Source organism: Condylura cristata, unplaced genomic scaffold (genome assembly GCF_000260355.1).
Source record: "Condylura cristata isolate star-nosed mole 26May11 unplaced genomic scaffold, ConCri1.0 scaffold00006, whole genome shotgun sequence".
NCBI classification, from domain to species: Eukaryota; Metazoa; Chordata; class Mammalia; order Eulipotyphla; family Talpidae; genus Condylura; species Condylura cristata.
In genome coordinates, this window is record NW_004567107.1 from 37352407 (window position 1) to 37368059 (window position 15653).

At 40.5% G+C, this 15653-nt stretch overlaps 1 protein-coding gene across 8 annotated transcripts in view; it reads left to right on the forward strand.

The window, feature by feature from the left end:
* TRPM3 (transient receptor potential cation channel, subfamily M, member 3) overlaps positions 1-15653 on the forward strand; it is a 466950-nt gene that overhangs the window by 254885 nt on the left and 196412 nt on the right. The gene's annotated exons all lie outside the window — the stretch shown is intronic.

The window sequence follows — 15653 nt, forward strand, 5'->3', positions numbered from 1 at the left end:
GCGCCAGTAGTGATAATTATACCTCCCACCAGGGAGATTTGGATCTCATGGATTCAACTTTCAAAGCATGGATTCCAAACAAAGAAAAGTTTCTCTTTAGAAGATAAGTTTTCAAAAGCTCTGTGGGCCAGCATTCAACTTATCCAAAGGGCTTTTCTCCACATCTGTCTCAAATGGGTCTTCCTGCCTGAACTCACCTTTGTCCAGAGCTGGGATGTTCTGCCTACCTGATTACCATTTATTTTCCCCAAGCCTCTCCTTTCTGGTTTCATCTTTCATGAATGACTTCTATTTAGACAGCCAAGTTTCATGCTTTCATCTTTTTCACAAGGAAAGCCGGGATAATAAATATCAATATAGGTCTGAAGTCAAAATTGTATTAGGAAACCCTCTTCTCTCTAAGAATTCCTGATGACTTTTAAAGAGAGAAAAGATGGCACTATCCACAGGGAGACATCTTTGGGGAAATAATAGGATGACTAGAAAATTGACCCTGAGGCCAGCAGAGACTAGAAGTGGCAAAGCACTATACCGAGAAATGAAGATTTTTAGTACCAAAGTTACATTTTATTATATTTGGTATAATAGGTAAGTGATATATATTGAGAGTTATCAATTTCTATTTTTATAGGCTATAAAAACCTTTCTTACACCATGAGGTTAGGAATAAAATCTTAAATAGGTGTGACCTGAAAACACAGTGATGGAACCAGGGAGATAGGGAGTAAATTTCAGGTCAAGTTCAAAGCTGAGTAAGGAGATGAGATCTGTCCAGAAAAGCATTGCATATCTTTGTGCTGGGCCCTTGTAGCAACTGGCCCCCCAGTGTCATTAGTGTTAGGAGAAGAGCTGGTGTGTGGTAGTGAAAGCTACACACCCAGCCCAGGTGGGACCTGCAGGAGTTAAAACACAGCTTGGGCTGCTGGCCACGCCCTGAGCCTTACAGGCTGACCCTGGAAAGGAGGTTTTATTCTAAATGTTCAGACATAGTTAATTATACATGCGTCTTGAGGGGCCCCGTATCCAAAGCTCATGAAAGTACAAAATGTAGGGGAGGCCCAGGAAGACTCACAGACAATGGCCAGGCCTGAGAGAGGAGCAGATACCAGCAGTGGGGAGTCAGAGTGAACAGAGGCAGATGGTCAGGACATCAGGGCTGCTACAGCAGCCATGGCCTGGCATACACCACTTCCCTCTAGTGGAGACACTGGCTTCTTGCTGGATTATCACGGCACGTGGCAACACAATAGCAGGTTGACCAGTTTTGACAAGTAGGGACACAGTCAAGAGACTAAGCTAGAGGAACACAACACAATTCTGAGTGGCAACACAATAGCAGGTTGACCAGTTTTGACAAGTAGGGACACAGTCAAGAGACTAAGCTAGAGGACAGGCCAGACACAGGTGCCAAGCTGAGGCAAAAGATCTGAGAAGCTGTAGTCAGACTCCTGAAATGCTCCAGTCTGCAGCAAGATTAGGCCGAGCATCTGGAGTAGAAGCTGAGCCCCCAGAGCGGGTTAGGTGACAGTTACAGGGAGCCAGAGGGCCACTGCAGTCATCATCATTTATGAACACAACTTTCTTCTGTTTTGAGACTATATGTGAAGAGTCACTGAGAGCCATAGACTCCCATTCAGTGAAAGTACAGGGGAGGTGGAAGGTTAACAAAGCTCACCAGAGATCCCTGAAAGGCTCAGGGTCAGGAACTTTCCTAGGAGCTGTAGTGAATGATGTCATGAGTTAGTTATATCTCCAGTTCTCCCCCGGAAACTGATTGTGGGAGGGAGACCATCTCATCCCAGTTGGCGCAGGACTTTCTCAGACTGAGCCTTTAGTCTTGTATCTCAGGCCCCTTGGGTCCCAGCAAACGAGATGTTGGGTCACCCTTCAAGTGCAGGTCTCCTGAGTCGTTAGATCCACTTCTCATCTTACTGCACTCACCCCCCTCCCCCAAAGCAGGGAGGGAGCAGCAGGCACCTGAGAGCTCAGGAATAGCCCAGACTTCACAGAAGGAGGACAAGACCTCAAGGTCTCCCTTTAGTCAGCAGCACAGAAAGTGTCACTGACAACCCAGCACCTGCAGAATAGGAACAAGAAAGGAGCAGCAGGAATTGTGTCCCTGGTTATAATGTTAAACTGCAGAGGAAGGAATACAAGGCTTTTTTAGGGTCCCTGGGCAAGATCTTAGTACAATTGTGTTTTCCATTCTGGATCCTATTTTTTTTTCTTTTATCATAACTAGCAGTAATGTGGTCCTTTCTATTAAAAAATGTGTAAGTTCTTTCTAAAAATGCCATTTACATTTTCATTTCCTTCTTCAAAAGCTTAGGAAGTCTAGGATACAGCAGGAGAACTTCACTTTGACAGGCCCCAATTTAGTCTCCTGAAAATGTTCTACTACACCTAAATATACGCACCCCAACAACACTGGTCACCATTTATTCCACTTGGGGTGACCTGGGAGATGTCTGAGTACACTCAGCATTTTCCTCATTCGAGTGCCATTCCTCCTCACTGCTGAGGGGTGATCTGCATCCCAGTGAAACTTTTCAACAAGTCTCTTCTTACATAATGACATAATTTGCCAAAGAATACTTCCCTTCACTATGAAGTGACTCCCACTCAGGAGACCTTTCCACCCTTTCTCATCAACATGCCAATTATTCATAATAACATGTTACAGCACCAGAGCCCAAACTCTCCTCAGCACTCCACATCCATGAGCTTATCTCCCTGCACCCCCTCATTCCTGCTGTTCCAAAGGATTACCATTAGTCACTGAAGGGCCTTCTGTTTAAAGGAGAGTCCTTTCAGATGGGAGAGGTTACCTGCTGTGATATACTCTCCATTCGCAGTGCTCTACACTTTCAATTTACTGTGCACTGTGTCAAAAAAAAAAAAATTCTGAGCGTGCCTTCAAATAAATATTTCTTAAATTCCTATAGGGACCAATCATGGTTAAGGTCTAGAACAGCAGCAACAAAAAGTCATTGACTTTAAATCAGAGGAGAAAACAGTAATGAGTGAATAAGTAAAATAAACACATGCAGTCTGCTGGTAAAGTCACCAACAATGAAGCAGGGGATGGTGTGTGTGTGCACATGAGCACATACGCGTGACAGGAGGACTGGGCAGTGTGGAGTGGCCTCTCTGAGGAGGTGACATGTGAGCAGAGTGTTGAATGAAGCCAGGGACCAGCTATGGAAAGAGCATGCTGGGGACAGGACAGGTAGGACAAAGGTCCCAAGTGTTCACAGAGGAACAAGAAGACCTTTGTGAAGAGTGGGAGTTTATTCTAACAGAGTTCTCATCTGGCAAATTATAGGACTTCCCTGATGATTTAAACACCACTCTGCTGTGTGTAGAGATCAAGCTGAGGTCTGGGGCATGGTTAGAAGCAGGAGATGCTTTCTGGACATTTGTAGTAGCACAGGTGAGAGAGGACAGTGGACTGGGTTAGAATGGCGGCTACACAGTAGTAAAAATTAAAGTGACAGTACAAAATGCATACGTGTTTTCTTAACTGATTTTTTTGATGGGGTAAACAACCCAGGTATAATGTAGAACCTAGCTTAAACCCTCTTAAGTGTTCAGTAAGATGGTATTAAGTACATTCCTTTGGTTGTGCAGCCACCATTGTTGTTATCCAGCCCAAGAATTTTTCAGCATCCAAACAGAAACCAAGAACCCGTTAAACAATAACTCTCCATCTGTCCCTCCCTGCTGGCCCTAGTGACCACTGTTTTACTCCAAGACTATGAATTTGCCCATCTAGGTTTGTCATGTAAGTGAAATCTGGCAGTGCTGCTGCAAAGATCCAATGTGAAGGGCGCGTTCAGGAGGACCTGCTTTCAGGCTGGGGACCAGACTTCACGGGAACTGCTTGGTCGTCCTTAGAGACAAAGGCTTCTCCCAACAGTGGGGCCGATGAGCACCCACATGGAGCAGGTGTTCACAGGGAAGAAGGAGCAATGAGAACCATTCTCAGATAATCAGAACAAAATCCTTGAGATGGAGGGAAGGGACGAGACGTGCTGCAAAGGTGAGGGAGGGCGGGGAAGGGTCGGCCTGCCCAGCGGAGGGGGCCAGAGCCTGGGGCCCACAGGGTGTAGGAAGACGCATTTTCTGCTGGGAAGTTAGGTAGTTCTCTGTGGGAAGCTTCTCCAGCGAAAATGAAGTTAGAGCAGGCCACCCAATAGAGTATGGAAGGGGAGGAAATGTAGGGGACAAAGAGAGGAAAGAACGCCCGTGTTGGTAAGCACTGGGTGCGTGGACAAGGGAGATGTACTGTGTTGTACAGCAACCTGGGCCCATTTGCTCTCTGTAGTCCTGAATTTAAAGTGACATGAATCACCAGGGCTACATGTTCTGTTCCCAGACATGTTCAGATTGAGAATGAGAAAGGTAGAGTTGGGCTGAGCACCAGCTGGGATTTTGCCTGGCAGGTAGGAAAGAGGAGAGAGAGGTAAAGTGGTAACTTACATCTCTAGATACCCACCAGGAACTGTGGGTGCTGTATGCCCAGAGTATTTTCAGTGCCCGTGGAAGAAAGCAGTGTTATGCCTAACAGTCACAAGAACATAAAATCATTTGCCTAAAAGAGCAGCCCAAGGTGCCAAGAAGTCATTACTGAATTATCACAGATGACTCACAGCATTAGTTAGTATTGCCAAGCAGCCCATACAGTACAGGTGATCTATTTTAATAAACAAAGGTACATAATAAATAACTTCTTGTATCTAGTCATATACACATGTAAGTGTATCAACTTAGCACATCAATAGAACATAGTAGTGACTCAAAAAACATGTTGGTTAAAAGACAAAATACCAAGGTACTACTCCAGAAAGTAGTATCTAGCAGCCTAGTGAGGCTTTAAAATCTCACAAGCATTTAATTGTAAAAAACTAACAAAACTACAGAGAAACTAAATGCAAATAAATACTAATAACAAAACCAGCCCTAGAAATCTGACTGCAGGCTACCAATCGCGGAGGGTTTGGGGTGGGGAGCAGGAGAAAGGAGCCAGTGGTCTGGTGGGATTACTGGTGCCTCGGTGGCTGGTGTGGCAACATGTATCTGACAAGGTGTGAACTTGACCTTGGAATCATATACTGTGGTATGTGTCACTCAAAAAATATATAAACTTTTAAATATTATAATATAGTCAAAATTCAAAACTACAATTTTTAAAACCCACCAAAAACTGTCAGATAATATCATTCTAACACTCTGTAACCATCATCCAGTCTCCATATTTGTCAGTCTTATCACTGTGTGTGTGTACAAATGCTCAGAGATACCAGGTTAATATTTTGCATGTATCTGTGTGTATTGCTGCAGACACAGACAGACAGACACACACACACACACACACACACACACACACACACACACACACTTCCTACCACCTACACACACACACCTATATATGTGTATGTATGTATCTGTGTGTGTGTACACACACACACACATATACACATACGTCTTCCTCTGGATAATTTAAGGAAATCAGCATTATCATTTCACCCACAAATATGTAAATAACAAAGCATTTTTTTAAACCTGTGCTGGATGTAATAACATCTACATAAAGTAGATGTTTTAAATTTTTTCTGGCCTCAGTAGCAACATAATGGTAAATATTGTGTCAAGAATTCTTCAGAAATTGTTTCAAAAAAAAAAATCAAAAGTAAGAGCTATGCATACTAAAATTCACCGAAAAAAGTAGCAAGCATCTGTTCTAGTACCATGTTCCACTCTTAGCTGGCAAAAACATATTTAAAGCAAATACTACCTTGCAAGTCTTAAAAAGGCAGGTTAGAACTAGTCCCAGCAATGGTGCTTTTCTTTTAAGAGCTTGAAGGGAAAAACCTAACATTTGGAAGGATGGAAGTCTTTGCTGACTGCTAGGGACATGAGCTGAAAGGGGCAGAGAACCCCCGGAGTTTAGATCCCCATGGCTCTGACCTTAGGCAAGTAACTATTTCTCTTCAGTTTTGTTTCTGTATGTAAGAACAAGGGCTAATCACTGCTCACAGTGTTGTGACTTAGTGAGTCACCGTATGAAGGATTCTAGCATATGGCAGTTCAGAAACACTGCTTCTTTTCCCACTTTCTTGGCTGTACAGCACTTCCCCAGTGGGATCTGGTCTTGTGTTTATACAGTTGGGCTGCCATTGTTCCAGCTGAGAACTACACCCCTCACTTGAAGCCCACCAGAGTCCAGATAGTCATCAGAATATCTTCACCACAACTTGTTCTTGGCTCTGCTTGTGAAGAAGCAGCTGTGTATCCCTGTAGTTACAGAAAGGGTCCAGAGGGAGAAAATGGGGCTCAAAGTTATAGTCTAGAACATGTAGCAAGCCTCTGTTCACATTACTTGCTGGTGTAGAATTAATTTATATTCTTAGTCATTGCAGTCACCACCAGAAGCTCTTTTGTTGAGAGTATATCCTAAACAGTAGTTTCTCCTTCTGTTTGAGTAAACAGAATATAAGGAGAAAAATAAATCTTTCTTTAGAGATCCCATCCATTTCAATCTCTTGGAGTAGTGACTCAGTATGTCATTAAGCATTGTTGAGTACTCTGCTTTCTGGAACTGCCAGAAGTTTGGAGAACTGTGAACTGACCCAGAATATATCTTGAAAGTTTTCGGCTTGAGCTAATACCATATTTTTCTTCTTGTTATTTTATTCAAAGGGGAGCTTAGAAGAAAACAGAAATCTATTCTCTTTCCACTGATTAGTGTTTCGCCTTTATATTTTAATTTTAAATTTAGCTAAATGCAAAGATTTATTTGGACTGCATATCTAATTATATTATGAAGATCAACTTTGGTTATAGGAAATTTCATTTCAAGGCTAGAATTTTCTGACTTTGTCATCTCCCTACTATAAAGTGACCATGTCAGACTAAATCCAGTGTACAGAACCATACCCCGTGACACTCACTATTGATGCATTTTGCAATATTAATTGGTGGGACTATCTGGGTAGGTTCAGATTTCTACAAGTGGTGGTTGAGCTACTGTTGGGTTTGCTTGAAGGAGAATTTGATGCTCTTGTTCCTTGTTTGCCCCCAAGTAACCACTGACATTTGAGTTGTCCTCATCCGATGAAGCCACCCAGAGTACTTTTCCCTAAAGCAGCAAATTAAAATGGGTTGGCATTTCTAAGCAAACAAGTAGCAGGGACAATTTCAGAATCCATAAAACATAATCAAACTTGGTATTTGAGGATATTGCTATTTAGAGTTCTCTGGGAAAAAAAAAATACATGTTTTATTATGCAGTCCCTAAGCCAGATACCTATTCACACATGATTGTGTGCTTACTCACACAAACTAATAATGATAGCAACAACATCTCCCTGTTATAAAGAACATCATCTCTGGTAAGTGATGCTTCCTTATGGGAACAAATGTTTTCTTTACCTTTCTTCTGACCTGTGTCTATGTGAGCTCTGTGAATATGCCAATATCTGGAGCACACCAATGCTGGTCAAAGTCCTGTTGTTACAGCAGATTTTGTGTTGAAAAGCTTGTCTCTGGAAGGCACTATGCACCAATTTAAAGCACATTATTTCAGTGAGGAGTCCAATATTGAGTTTAACCCATTTGAAGATCACTGGTTAAGAAATTACTTAATGAAGCTAGTAAATCAGTTATGGAGAGACAACGATAGAAAACAGGACATTTTAATAAGACCTCGTTCCTAAAGGTGATTTAAACCTGTCTTCAGAAACCCTATTTAGCCTGGAGATCATCAGCACTTCTTAAAGGATTAGCAAACAATAAATTTGATAGCCCAATCAGTCGCATCCCTGTATCTCAAGACATTTCCAGAGTGGAATCATGGCTACTATAAAGTGTGTGTGGGGGGGGAACTAGAGATCCTCCTCTCATTGAAACTTGCCCTCTAGATCATTCTAAATAGCCCAATACAAAAGTCTACAAAAGGTAGCTTAATAAGGGCACGTTAGTCAGTAACAGTATTCACAGAATAGATTATCTCTTAAGTGTCACCACCACTTGACCCACTCAAGAAAAAAATAAAACGTGTTGTTCCAGTGAAATTTCCATCAACAGAAAGTTCTTGCGATGGCATTATTTATATAGCATAATTCTTTTACTGCCATTTTTCTTGAGACCAGTCTTAAACTTGGTTGTACTAGTTCTCAATGAGGTGACACTCCCTGACATAAGCGGCATTTAAAGTAACAAAAGCAGGCTCAGGGGTGGCAAGATATCTGGTGTGCCTGTGCCACGGGAGAGGAGGAGGAATATGACTACTCTACCATGTATACAAGAGTTTCACAGAACTGCCTGGCTCCAACGCCAGCCACATCCGTCAGGAAACACTATCATGTGTGTTTGAATTTGTGTTTTTAAAAAATCTTCCAGTATATTTGCTTCAGCAGGGCCACACCCTTCCAAATCCTCTATCCTAGTTTAAAGACCTATGTGGCAGCAGCAGCAGCAATAATGAGCCAGCAGTGAGTCAAAATATTTAACAACCATAAAGACTTTGGTAGCCTAAATCACCAGCACAGGCTAAATGTCAGCTGGTATCTCCTGCAGATCCTAATGTCATGTGTCACTGTTCTTCCTTATATCTAACTTCATTTGTCCGGACTGTTTTCTCTGGATGAGGCCCTAAGTATTTGCTGGTGTCCAAGGTCTCTGCATATTTGGGCAGTATCCATGGGCTTGGGCTGCCCTGTCGGCCATACTGGCTCTAAAGGAAGCTATTTTTAATTTGAGACACATTGTCCTGCTTAACAGGCAGGGCGCACTCACAGAGTGAATCAGAAGAGGATTCCCAACACTGCAGCACCTGCTCTCAGCAACGCTGCTTTCTTTGTTTCAGGCTCTGTGACTCCAGGAATGTACTCAATGCTGGGGGCTCCCTGTCAGAGTCCTTGATGTTCAGAGAAATACTACATTCCACAGCTATTAGCTGATACAGGGGTAGAGACAAAGGCCTAGAGATGCAGTTGCTTTGCCCATAGGTCCCTGGAGAGTCTGATCACCAGAATTCCTTGGTCAGGGATATTGTAAAAATCAAAGTTCTAGTAATCACAAGTTCAAAACTGAATGCAAATAGAATTCTAGTTCAAAATTGAATACAAATAGAGCTCTACTTTTTAATCTATAAACTACTGATCGTTATTCTGGAAATACAGGAGCAGAGCAATTATTTAAATTTTGAATGAATTCACAAAATAAAGCACTATGAAGAAATACTTTTTATACGTTCGCATTCCATTTCTGCTCTCTTTCACAGAATGTAATTGCCCACGTGCATGTTTAAGTAATTTTTATTGTTAAACTCTAATCAGCTTACCCTGAAATTTGATATAGGCTATCTAAAGACTACCACTGACATTCTTAATAGGTTTACCATCTTCTCTGACACCTAAAATAATGTTAACACCTAAACTAGCATTTTAACATTTTGTATAGTCGTTGTTCAATAAAGAGTTGCCAGTTGAGCATGCAATCAATTCAAGTGATTTAGCACAGTGATATTATTGTAAGAAATGTGTGAATTTATAGTTTTAAAACATCCAAAAATGTTTTGGCAGTGGCAGCATAATTAAAATAAGCACACAGCTCCCCACAATGCTTTTGTAAAGGACTGTGGTCATTTGTATGCATATACACACATATCTTATATCAACTCTATCACATATATTTTCATTCTTATTATTAAATCAGTCTCATTTCTTTGTACTTTTATCAAATGCAGAGAAGCCCAACCTGAGTGGGCAATAGTAGCACTGAGAGGGTAGCAGATGATAGAGGAAGGTATGAGTTCTGAGTCATGAATGAGAATTTCTTCTGGAGAGTTTTCCATGCGTGAGTAAGCTAGACATCCCCACAGGGGGCTGACATTGTCACACAGTCTCTTTCCCAGGGTCGATACTGCATACCTCACGTGACAGTCTCCCCACCAAACCTGGGTACAAGGTAAAGCCACCTCAGAAGTAGGGAAACACAGTCCCCACTGCTGTAACAATGACTCAGCACCATGACTGTTCTGAGTCCACCTGATGATGGCCTCAGTCTTGAGGTCTCAAATTCCTTCTTATGTTCCTCTGCCTAACCCCACTTTCATAGTCCATAGATGCTCATGGTCTTGTCCACATGCTGGCCAGAAGGTATCAGGAAAATGAACCATAAGACATAACCCTTCTAAGTGCACAGTAAGAAAGGCAAGCCTACCATTTTGGTCTAAAACCTATGCACCAATAATTGGCCTCATGTTCCTATCTAGCTAGAAGGAAATTTTCAAATGTAGCCTTTATCCTCAGAAACACAGAACCAGCAAAAATTTTCACGGTGGAAATGAGACATTACCAGTGATGCTATACCTTCTCAGCACACCCTTCTAGGTGATTATGAATAACTGGCTAAATTTAGCACATGAGAAAAAAACAATGTGCCATTCCTGAAGAGATATGCCCAAATGTGCTACAATAATATGTTTTTTTGGAGAAGCTTGCTCCTAAATGGCTCCTGTCGCCATGTGCTAGCTTGCCTTTTGAGTTTTATTTGGGAGCTTTTTAGTGACATATAGTTGAAGAGTCTTACACTGGCATGAAGACTGATTTCTGCTTGAAATCAAATGGAGACAAACTGTCTAAAATTATGTCAATTATTCTAGACCATCCTTGTTCAGCTAACATTTTAAGTTAACTACCTCCAACAGGTTGCCCTTAGACTCAAGGTCACTATACATGCCACACTATGTGTAATGCCTGAGCATCACATAATTGAACCTTTGCTCCATCATTTTTTTAAAACATTATTTGGTAGCAATTAAAACCCTAAATAATAAAGATAAGTAAACCAGATTCTGTTTTTCTATGAAACTATTCTTAATTTTTCAAAGACAAATCCTGGAAAATAATTTTCATGATCTACATATGTCTACTCTTGATAACAGGCAGCAAAATGAACATTGACTAGACTTGTAAATCCATCCTGGGCCTTGGCTCTTTGGAACAAAGGCAAGAAGTCTCTGTCTTAGGAATTAAGAGCAGCCAGTTGTTGGCCCTATGGGGGACATGTTTGAAGACACCTGATGCGCAAAGGTTTGTGAGGAATTTAACGCTTCCTTATGCCAAGTCAATGTGACATTCCTACATTTTAATAACTGCTATGTATTAGCTGCTCATTTGGCCAGAGTGAAAGGGCTCTAGAACCTTCAGAATGTCAGTAGATATAGTCTTGATAGTGTTTGCTGATACTGACAGTTATTAAAAGATTAACTAGTAGAGCTTCTCTTAATAAATGGTTTATTGGATCACCTTGTTTTAAAGATCAAGAGAACTCATCGTTTTTGATCTAGCCCTCATTAGTTTTCTTTAGATTTAAGCTTGTGTTATTCAACTAAACCTAAAAAAGTAGAACTACAAACAGTTTCCTTCTATCTTGGTCAATGAGTAAAACCTAAGAGGGTCTATTGCCTTGCAAATGTAATGAAACCACAGGTAAGCACTTTGGAAAAAAACAAACAAACAAAAAAAACCTGCCTTTACTCTCTGGATACACTACATAAAGAATAACTTCTTTGTGCTATTCCTGTCTTACATAGTAAAACCTTCACCATTTTATAAAACCAAATTCAAAACTACTGTGACTTTTCCAATCAAACTTACAAGCTATGTTTCTGGAGAAAATTGATTAGTATCTAGAAATCCCATTAGAAATACTACAAATTCAAAAAACAAGTAGCAAGCAAAGAAAATATTTACAACCATATAAAAGAGCTAATTTCCAGCATAAGAAAGGGCATCCAAAAATTAAAAAAAATCAAAAACCATATAAGAAAATGGACAGACTATAATCAGAAAAGTTATGGGGAGAGGAAGGGAGTACAGATGTTTAACTTCCCTCATAACTAAATAAATGAAAATTAAGACAATGAAATGTTTAATTATAAAATTGACAAAAACCAAAGTCACAAAACAACCAATATCAATAAGTGTATATGGAATATACATTTTTGGTGGGTATGTAAATATAACAATCTTATTTAAAAGACAATTTTCCTGCTCCTATAAATTTTAAATTTGTATATCATTTGACCCTGTAATTTCACTTCTACAAATTTATTCTATACATTTTATTATAATATTTTTGACAGTGATAAAAATGGAAACAATCAAGATTCACCAATAAGTGACCAATTATATGTTGACATACAGTGAAATGTTCTGAAATTATTATTAATAATACAATAGATCTGTTTGAGCTCCTAAGGGAAGAGGCCCAACAGTAATTTTTTTCTTAAGTTAAAAAACCTGGCCCTCCCTGGTGGCGCAGCGGGTTAAAGCACAGCACTAAGAAGCTTAAGCCACTTTCGCATGAGTTCGATCCCCGCCTGCCCCGGAAAAGAGCCACATGGCTGGCAGACCTCTCCTGACCTGCCCGCTGCTCCCCTCAGCGGTGTACTTCTTTGCTTTGCCTGTTCTGCTCCCCGCGCTCCCCGCTTTGTCTCTGGTGAAGCCTCTCACCCTCCGCATCTCTGGCCTGTACCCCAGTTCTGTATGAATAAATAAATCTTTAAAAAAAAAAAACCTGATGTATAAATGTTTATGATACATCTATAACTTTTTTAATTATACATATAAATAGAAAGAGCACAGGTGAGCAATTACTAGTTATAGTGAATGAAAATTGAGGTGGGAGAGATCAAAGGAGAACTGGCACTTTTCATTTATGCCATTTAAAAACTTCTCAATGTTGTTTTTCATAATGAGCAAATATAACTTATAATAAATGGAGGAAGTAGTCAGAGGAGGAAGGAGAAGACCGAAGGGTCACCTCTGTATTCTTGACTGTAATTTTAAGATGCTTTGTATGGAGCCAAAGCACATGTCAAAAATTCTTCAACTTTTCAAAAGGTGGTAAAAATCTCATTTAATAGTAAGAAAAATTTTCATTTAATAGTAATTTAGAAACCTCATTTCATAGTAATTGCCCTCTGTTCTATTTGTCCTTAACAGATCTTCTGTTACTCTACCAGTATGTCTGTGTGTCAATATACAAAGCACTCTAGTGGTTGCAAAAAAGGCATAGATGTGTACTTGAAGAATCTGGAGTTTTACAAATCAGTTAACAATACCAGTGTTTATTGAATACTAAACACTTGACAAGAAATGACAGGTTTAATCATCACCATTCTCTTAGGGGGTACTAATTCTTTTCTCATTGACCATAAAAACAATTTGAGGCACAGAAAGACCCCATGGTAGCTCCAAGGTCAGACCACAAGTGGGCAGCTGACCAAGAAGTCTCCTGTGTGCCTGACTCAACCACTGTTCTTTACCATCTCTCACAAAACAAAAAGCAGCTAAAAGCCCTTGTAGGATGTTAAGTGCAACATGAATTCAGATAGAGTCTTTCTGGATGGGTTGTTTGTTCACAGATGGGCTGTTTGTTCACAGGAGTACATAACACACAAGTATTTTAAGTAAGGGAGTGGTGTTACAAGCAACACCCATGAAAAGCTTTCAGCATACAGAAATTCGGTGTATTGTACATAGTCTAATTCATGTGACTTTCATTAAGTTGCTTGTTCTTTCCTATCTGCAGGAGCCAAGTTTCAGCTATAAATATAAATAAGGACTACATAAAAAGTAAGATTCATATTGAGGAACTAAAATCATCAAATTATAAGAAAAAGATATTTCGTGTTTTCCCCCTTCTTTCTTGACTTCTCTTAATATAATGATAAGAAGGTAGACTGGAGAATCAGAATGATAAATGTGACTATAGAGATAGATATACAATATAGAGATATGTAATATATAGATGTAGCAATCTCCACGTATTATATATATTTCATCCCACTTCTCTTCAGTTTTCTGAGAGGCAACCCCAGGGAAAAGGTCAAGTCCCTGCCTAAATTCATACATTGAGTTAAAAGTAACATAGCCTTTATTTCAACTCAGAATGGCAAAGTCCTAGCCTTGCTGCTTCTTCTCAGCATTGCCTTGTCCTTACTTTGAGAGGTAGCTGTCTTTCTCCACTTAGCACAGTACCAGGGAAATCAAGTAAAGCTCTCCATGTACCTGAGCAAGCCACAAAAGCAGAATACTCAGGGCAGCCACAGTCATTGAGATGCAAGATCCTTAGCCCTCTATCACTGTTTTCCCTCTTGAAACCATTTCCTCCAGTGTATGCTGAAGGGTAAATAAGGAAATACTGAACAGTTGGGGTCACAGTAGGCAGACCCCTGATAGCCACACATTTCCATCTTTCACCATTCAACAAGACAAAGTCAGATGATCTTTACAAAAATCCCATTTTAACATTTGCTCATCAGTGTGTGTAACCTGGGGAGAGGGGATAGGAGAAAGGGGAGATAAGCGGAAAATACCAGTGTGTTGTTCAGTCTGCAGGAAAGGCAGAGCTAAGCCAAGTTTGTGCTTGGTTCCATAAACAAATGCTTGTGCTAAATTGCATCTTGTCTGTTTGAGGCTTGGCTCAGATTATTTAGCAAGAAGTATAATTGCTATACACAGAGGTAGAGTGGCCTGGGAAGGCGTGTACTCCCGAGCTACATTTATATTCTCAGGAACATGCTAATTTATAACCTTTCTGGAAAATATACAGTAGCTGCTCTTGGCTTGTTCCAAACTATTGAGAATCCAGAGAGGCACCAACCTTATGTTCTGTGCTTTGAGATATAACACTTTGCATTTTCCTCAATGAGTAGCCTCATAAAAAGGCGATTCTGCCAGGCCCTGTGCATTGAGGAATTACCAGGTACTTGTGTTCCATGGAAAGGGAGTGAGATCTCCTCTGACTCTCACCAAGCAATCACCACCTACAACCTACCCAACCACTGGCCCCTAATAACAGCCATACATTGAGACTATCCTAGAAGACTGGCTTGATCCTCACAAGTAGGACCAGAGCCTAACTCAAAGGCATGAGGTCTCCCATAACTGCTGTTTCTAAAGGAGTAAAACTCGGGCCGAAGCAGAGCTGCTGGTGCTCAGGGGATTCTCCTCTGGGTCCTTGATTTGAAATGAGATACTGCCTGAGTCGTCAGCTCAGTGTATAGTAAGTTAACTCTAGAAAAATGTTATTACCGTTACATTTATCTCCCCATTTGGGATAGAACAGCTAAACTGAGAGGAAACTTATTGTAATGAGTGAGCTTAGTGGCTTAATTTTGAAGATATGTATGTACATGCTATGTGGTACACATATAACAGATACAGATAAATTAACTTTCTAATTTTCTAGGCCACTGAATAGTAAATTAACACTGGTTTCAACTCTTCTCTAAAAACCAAAGACATGAAGTACTTCTTTTAGGTCAACAATAAGCTGATGATAGGACACAAAGCTGCAGAAGTCAGAAAAAAATGTTTTAAAAAGGAGGGAGAAGAGATTCCAGTCTGGTTGTCTTGGGAGACATAGCTTCAAAGATTCATAATTATTATTATAATTATATACGACTTCTTTATTACTAAGTGCTAAGCTTTGCTACAAGCACTTGAGATGCCTTGTCACCACCACAGATGTGATCTAGGCTGAGTAAGCACAAGGCAGGACAAGTCTTCTGCAAAGAAGAGTGATTTTAAGGCTCTGTTGAATGAGTGGTGGGAAGACCATTAATCCAGGGGTGC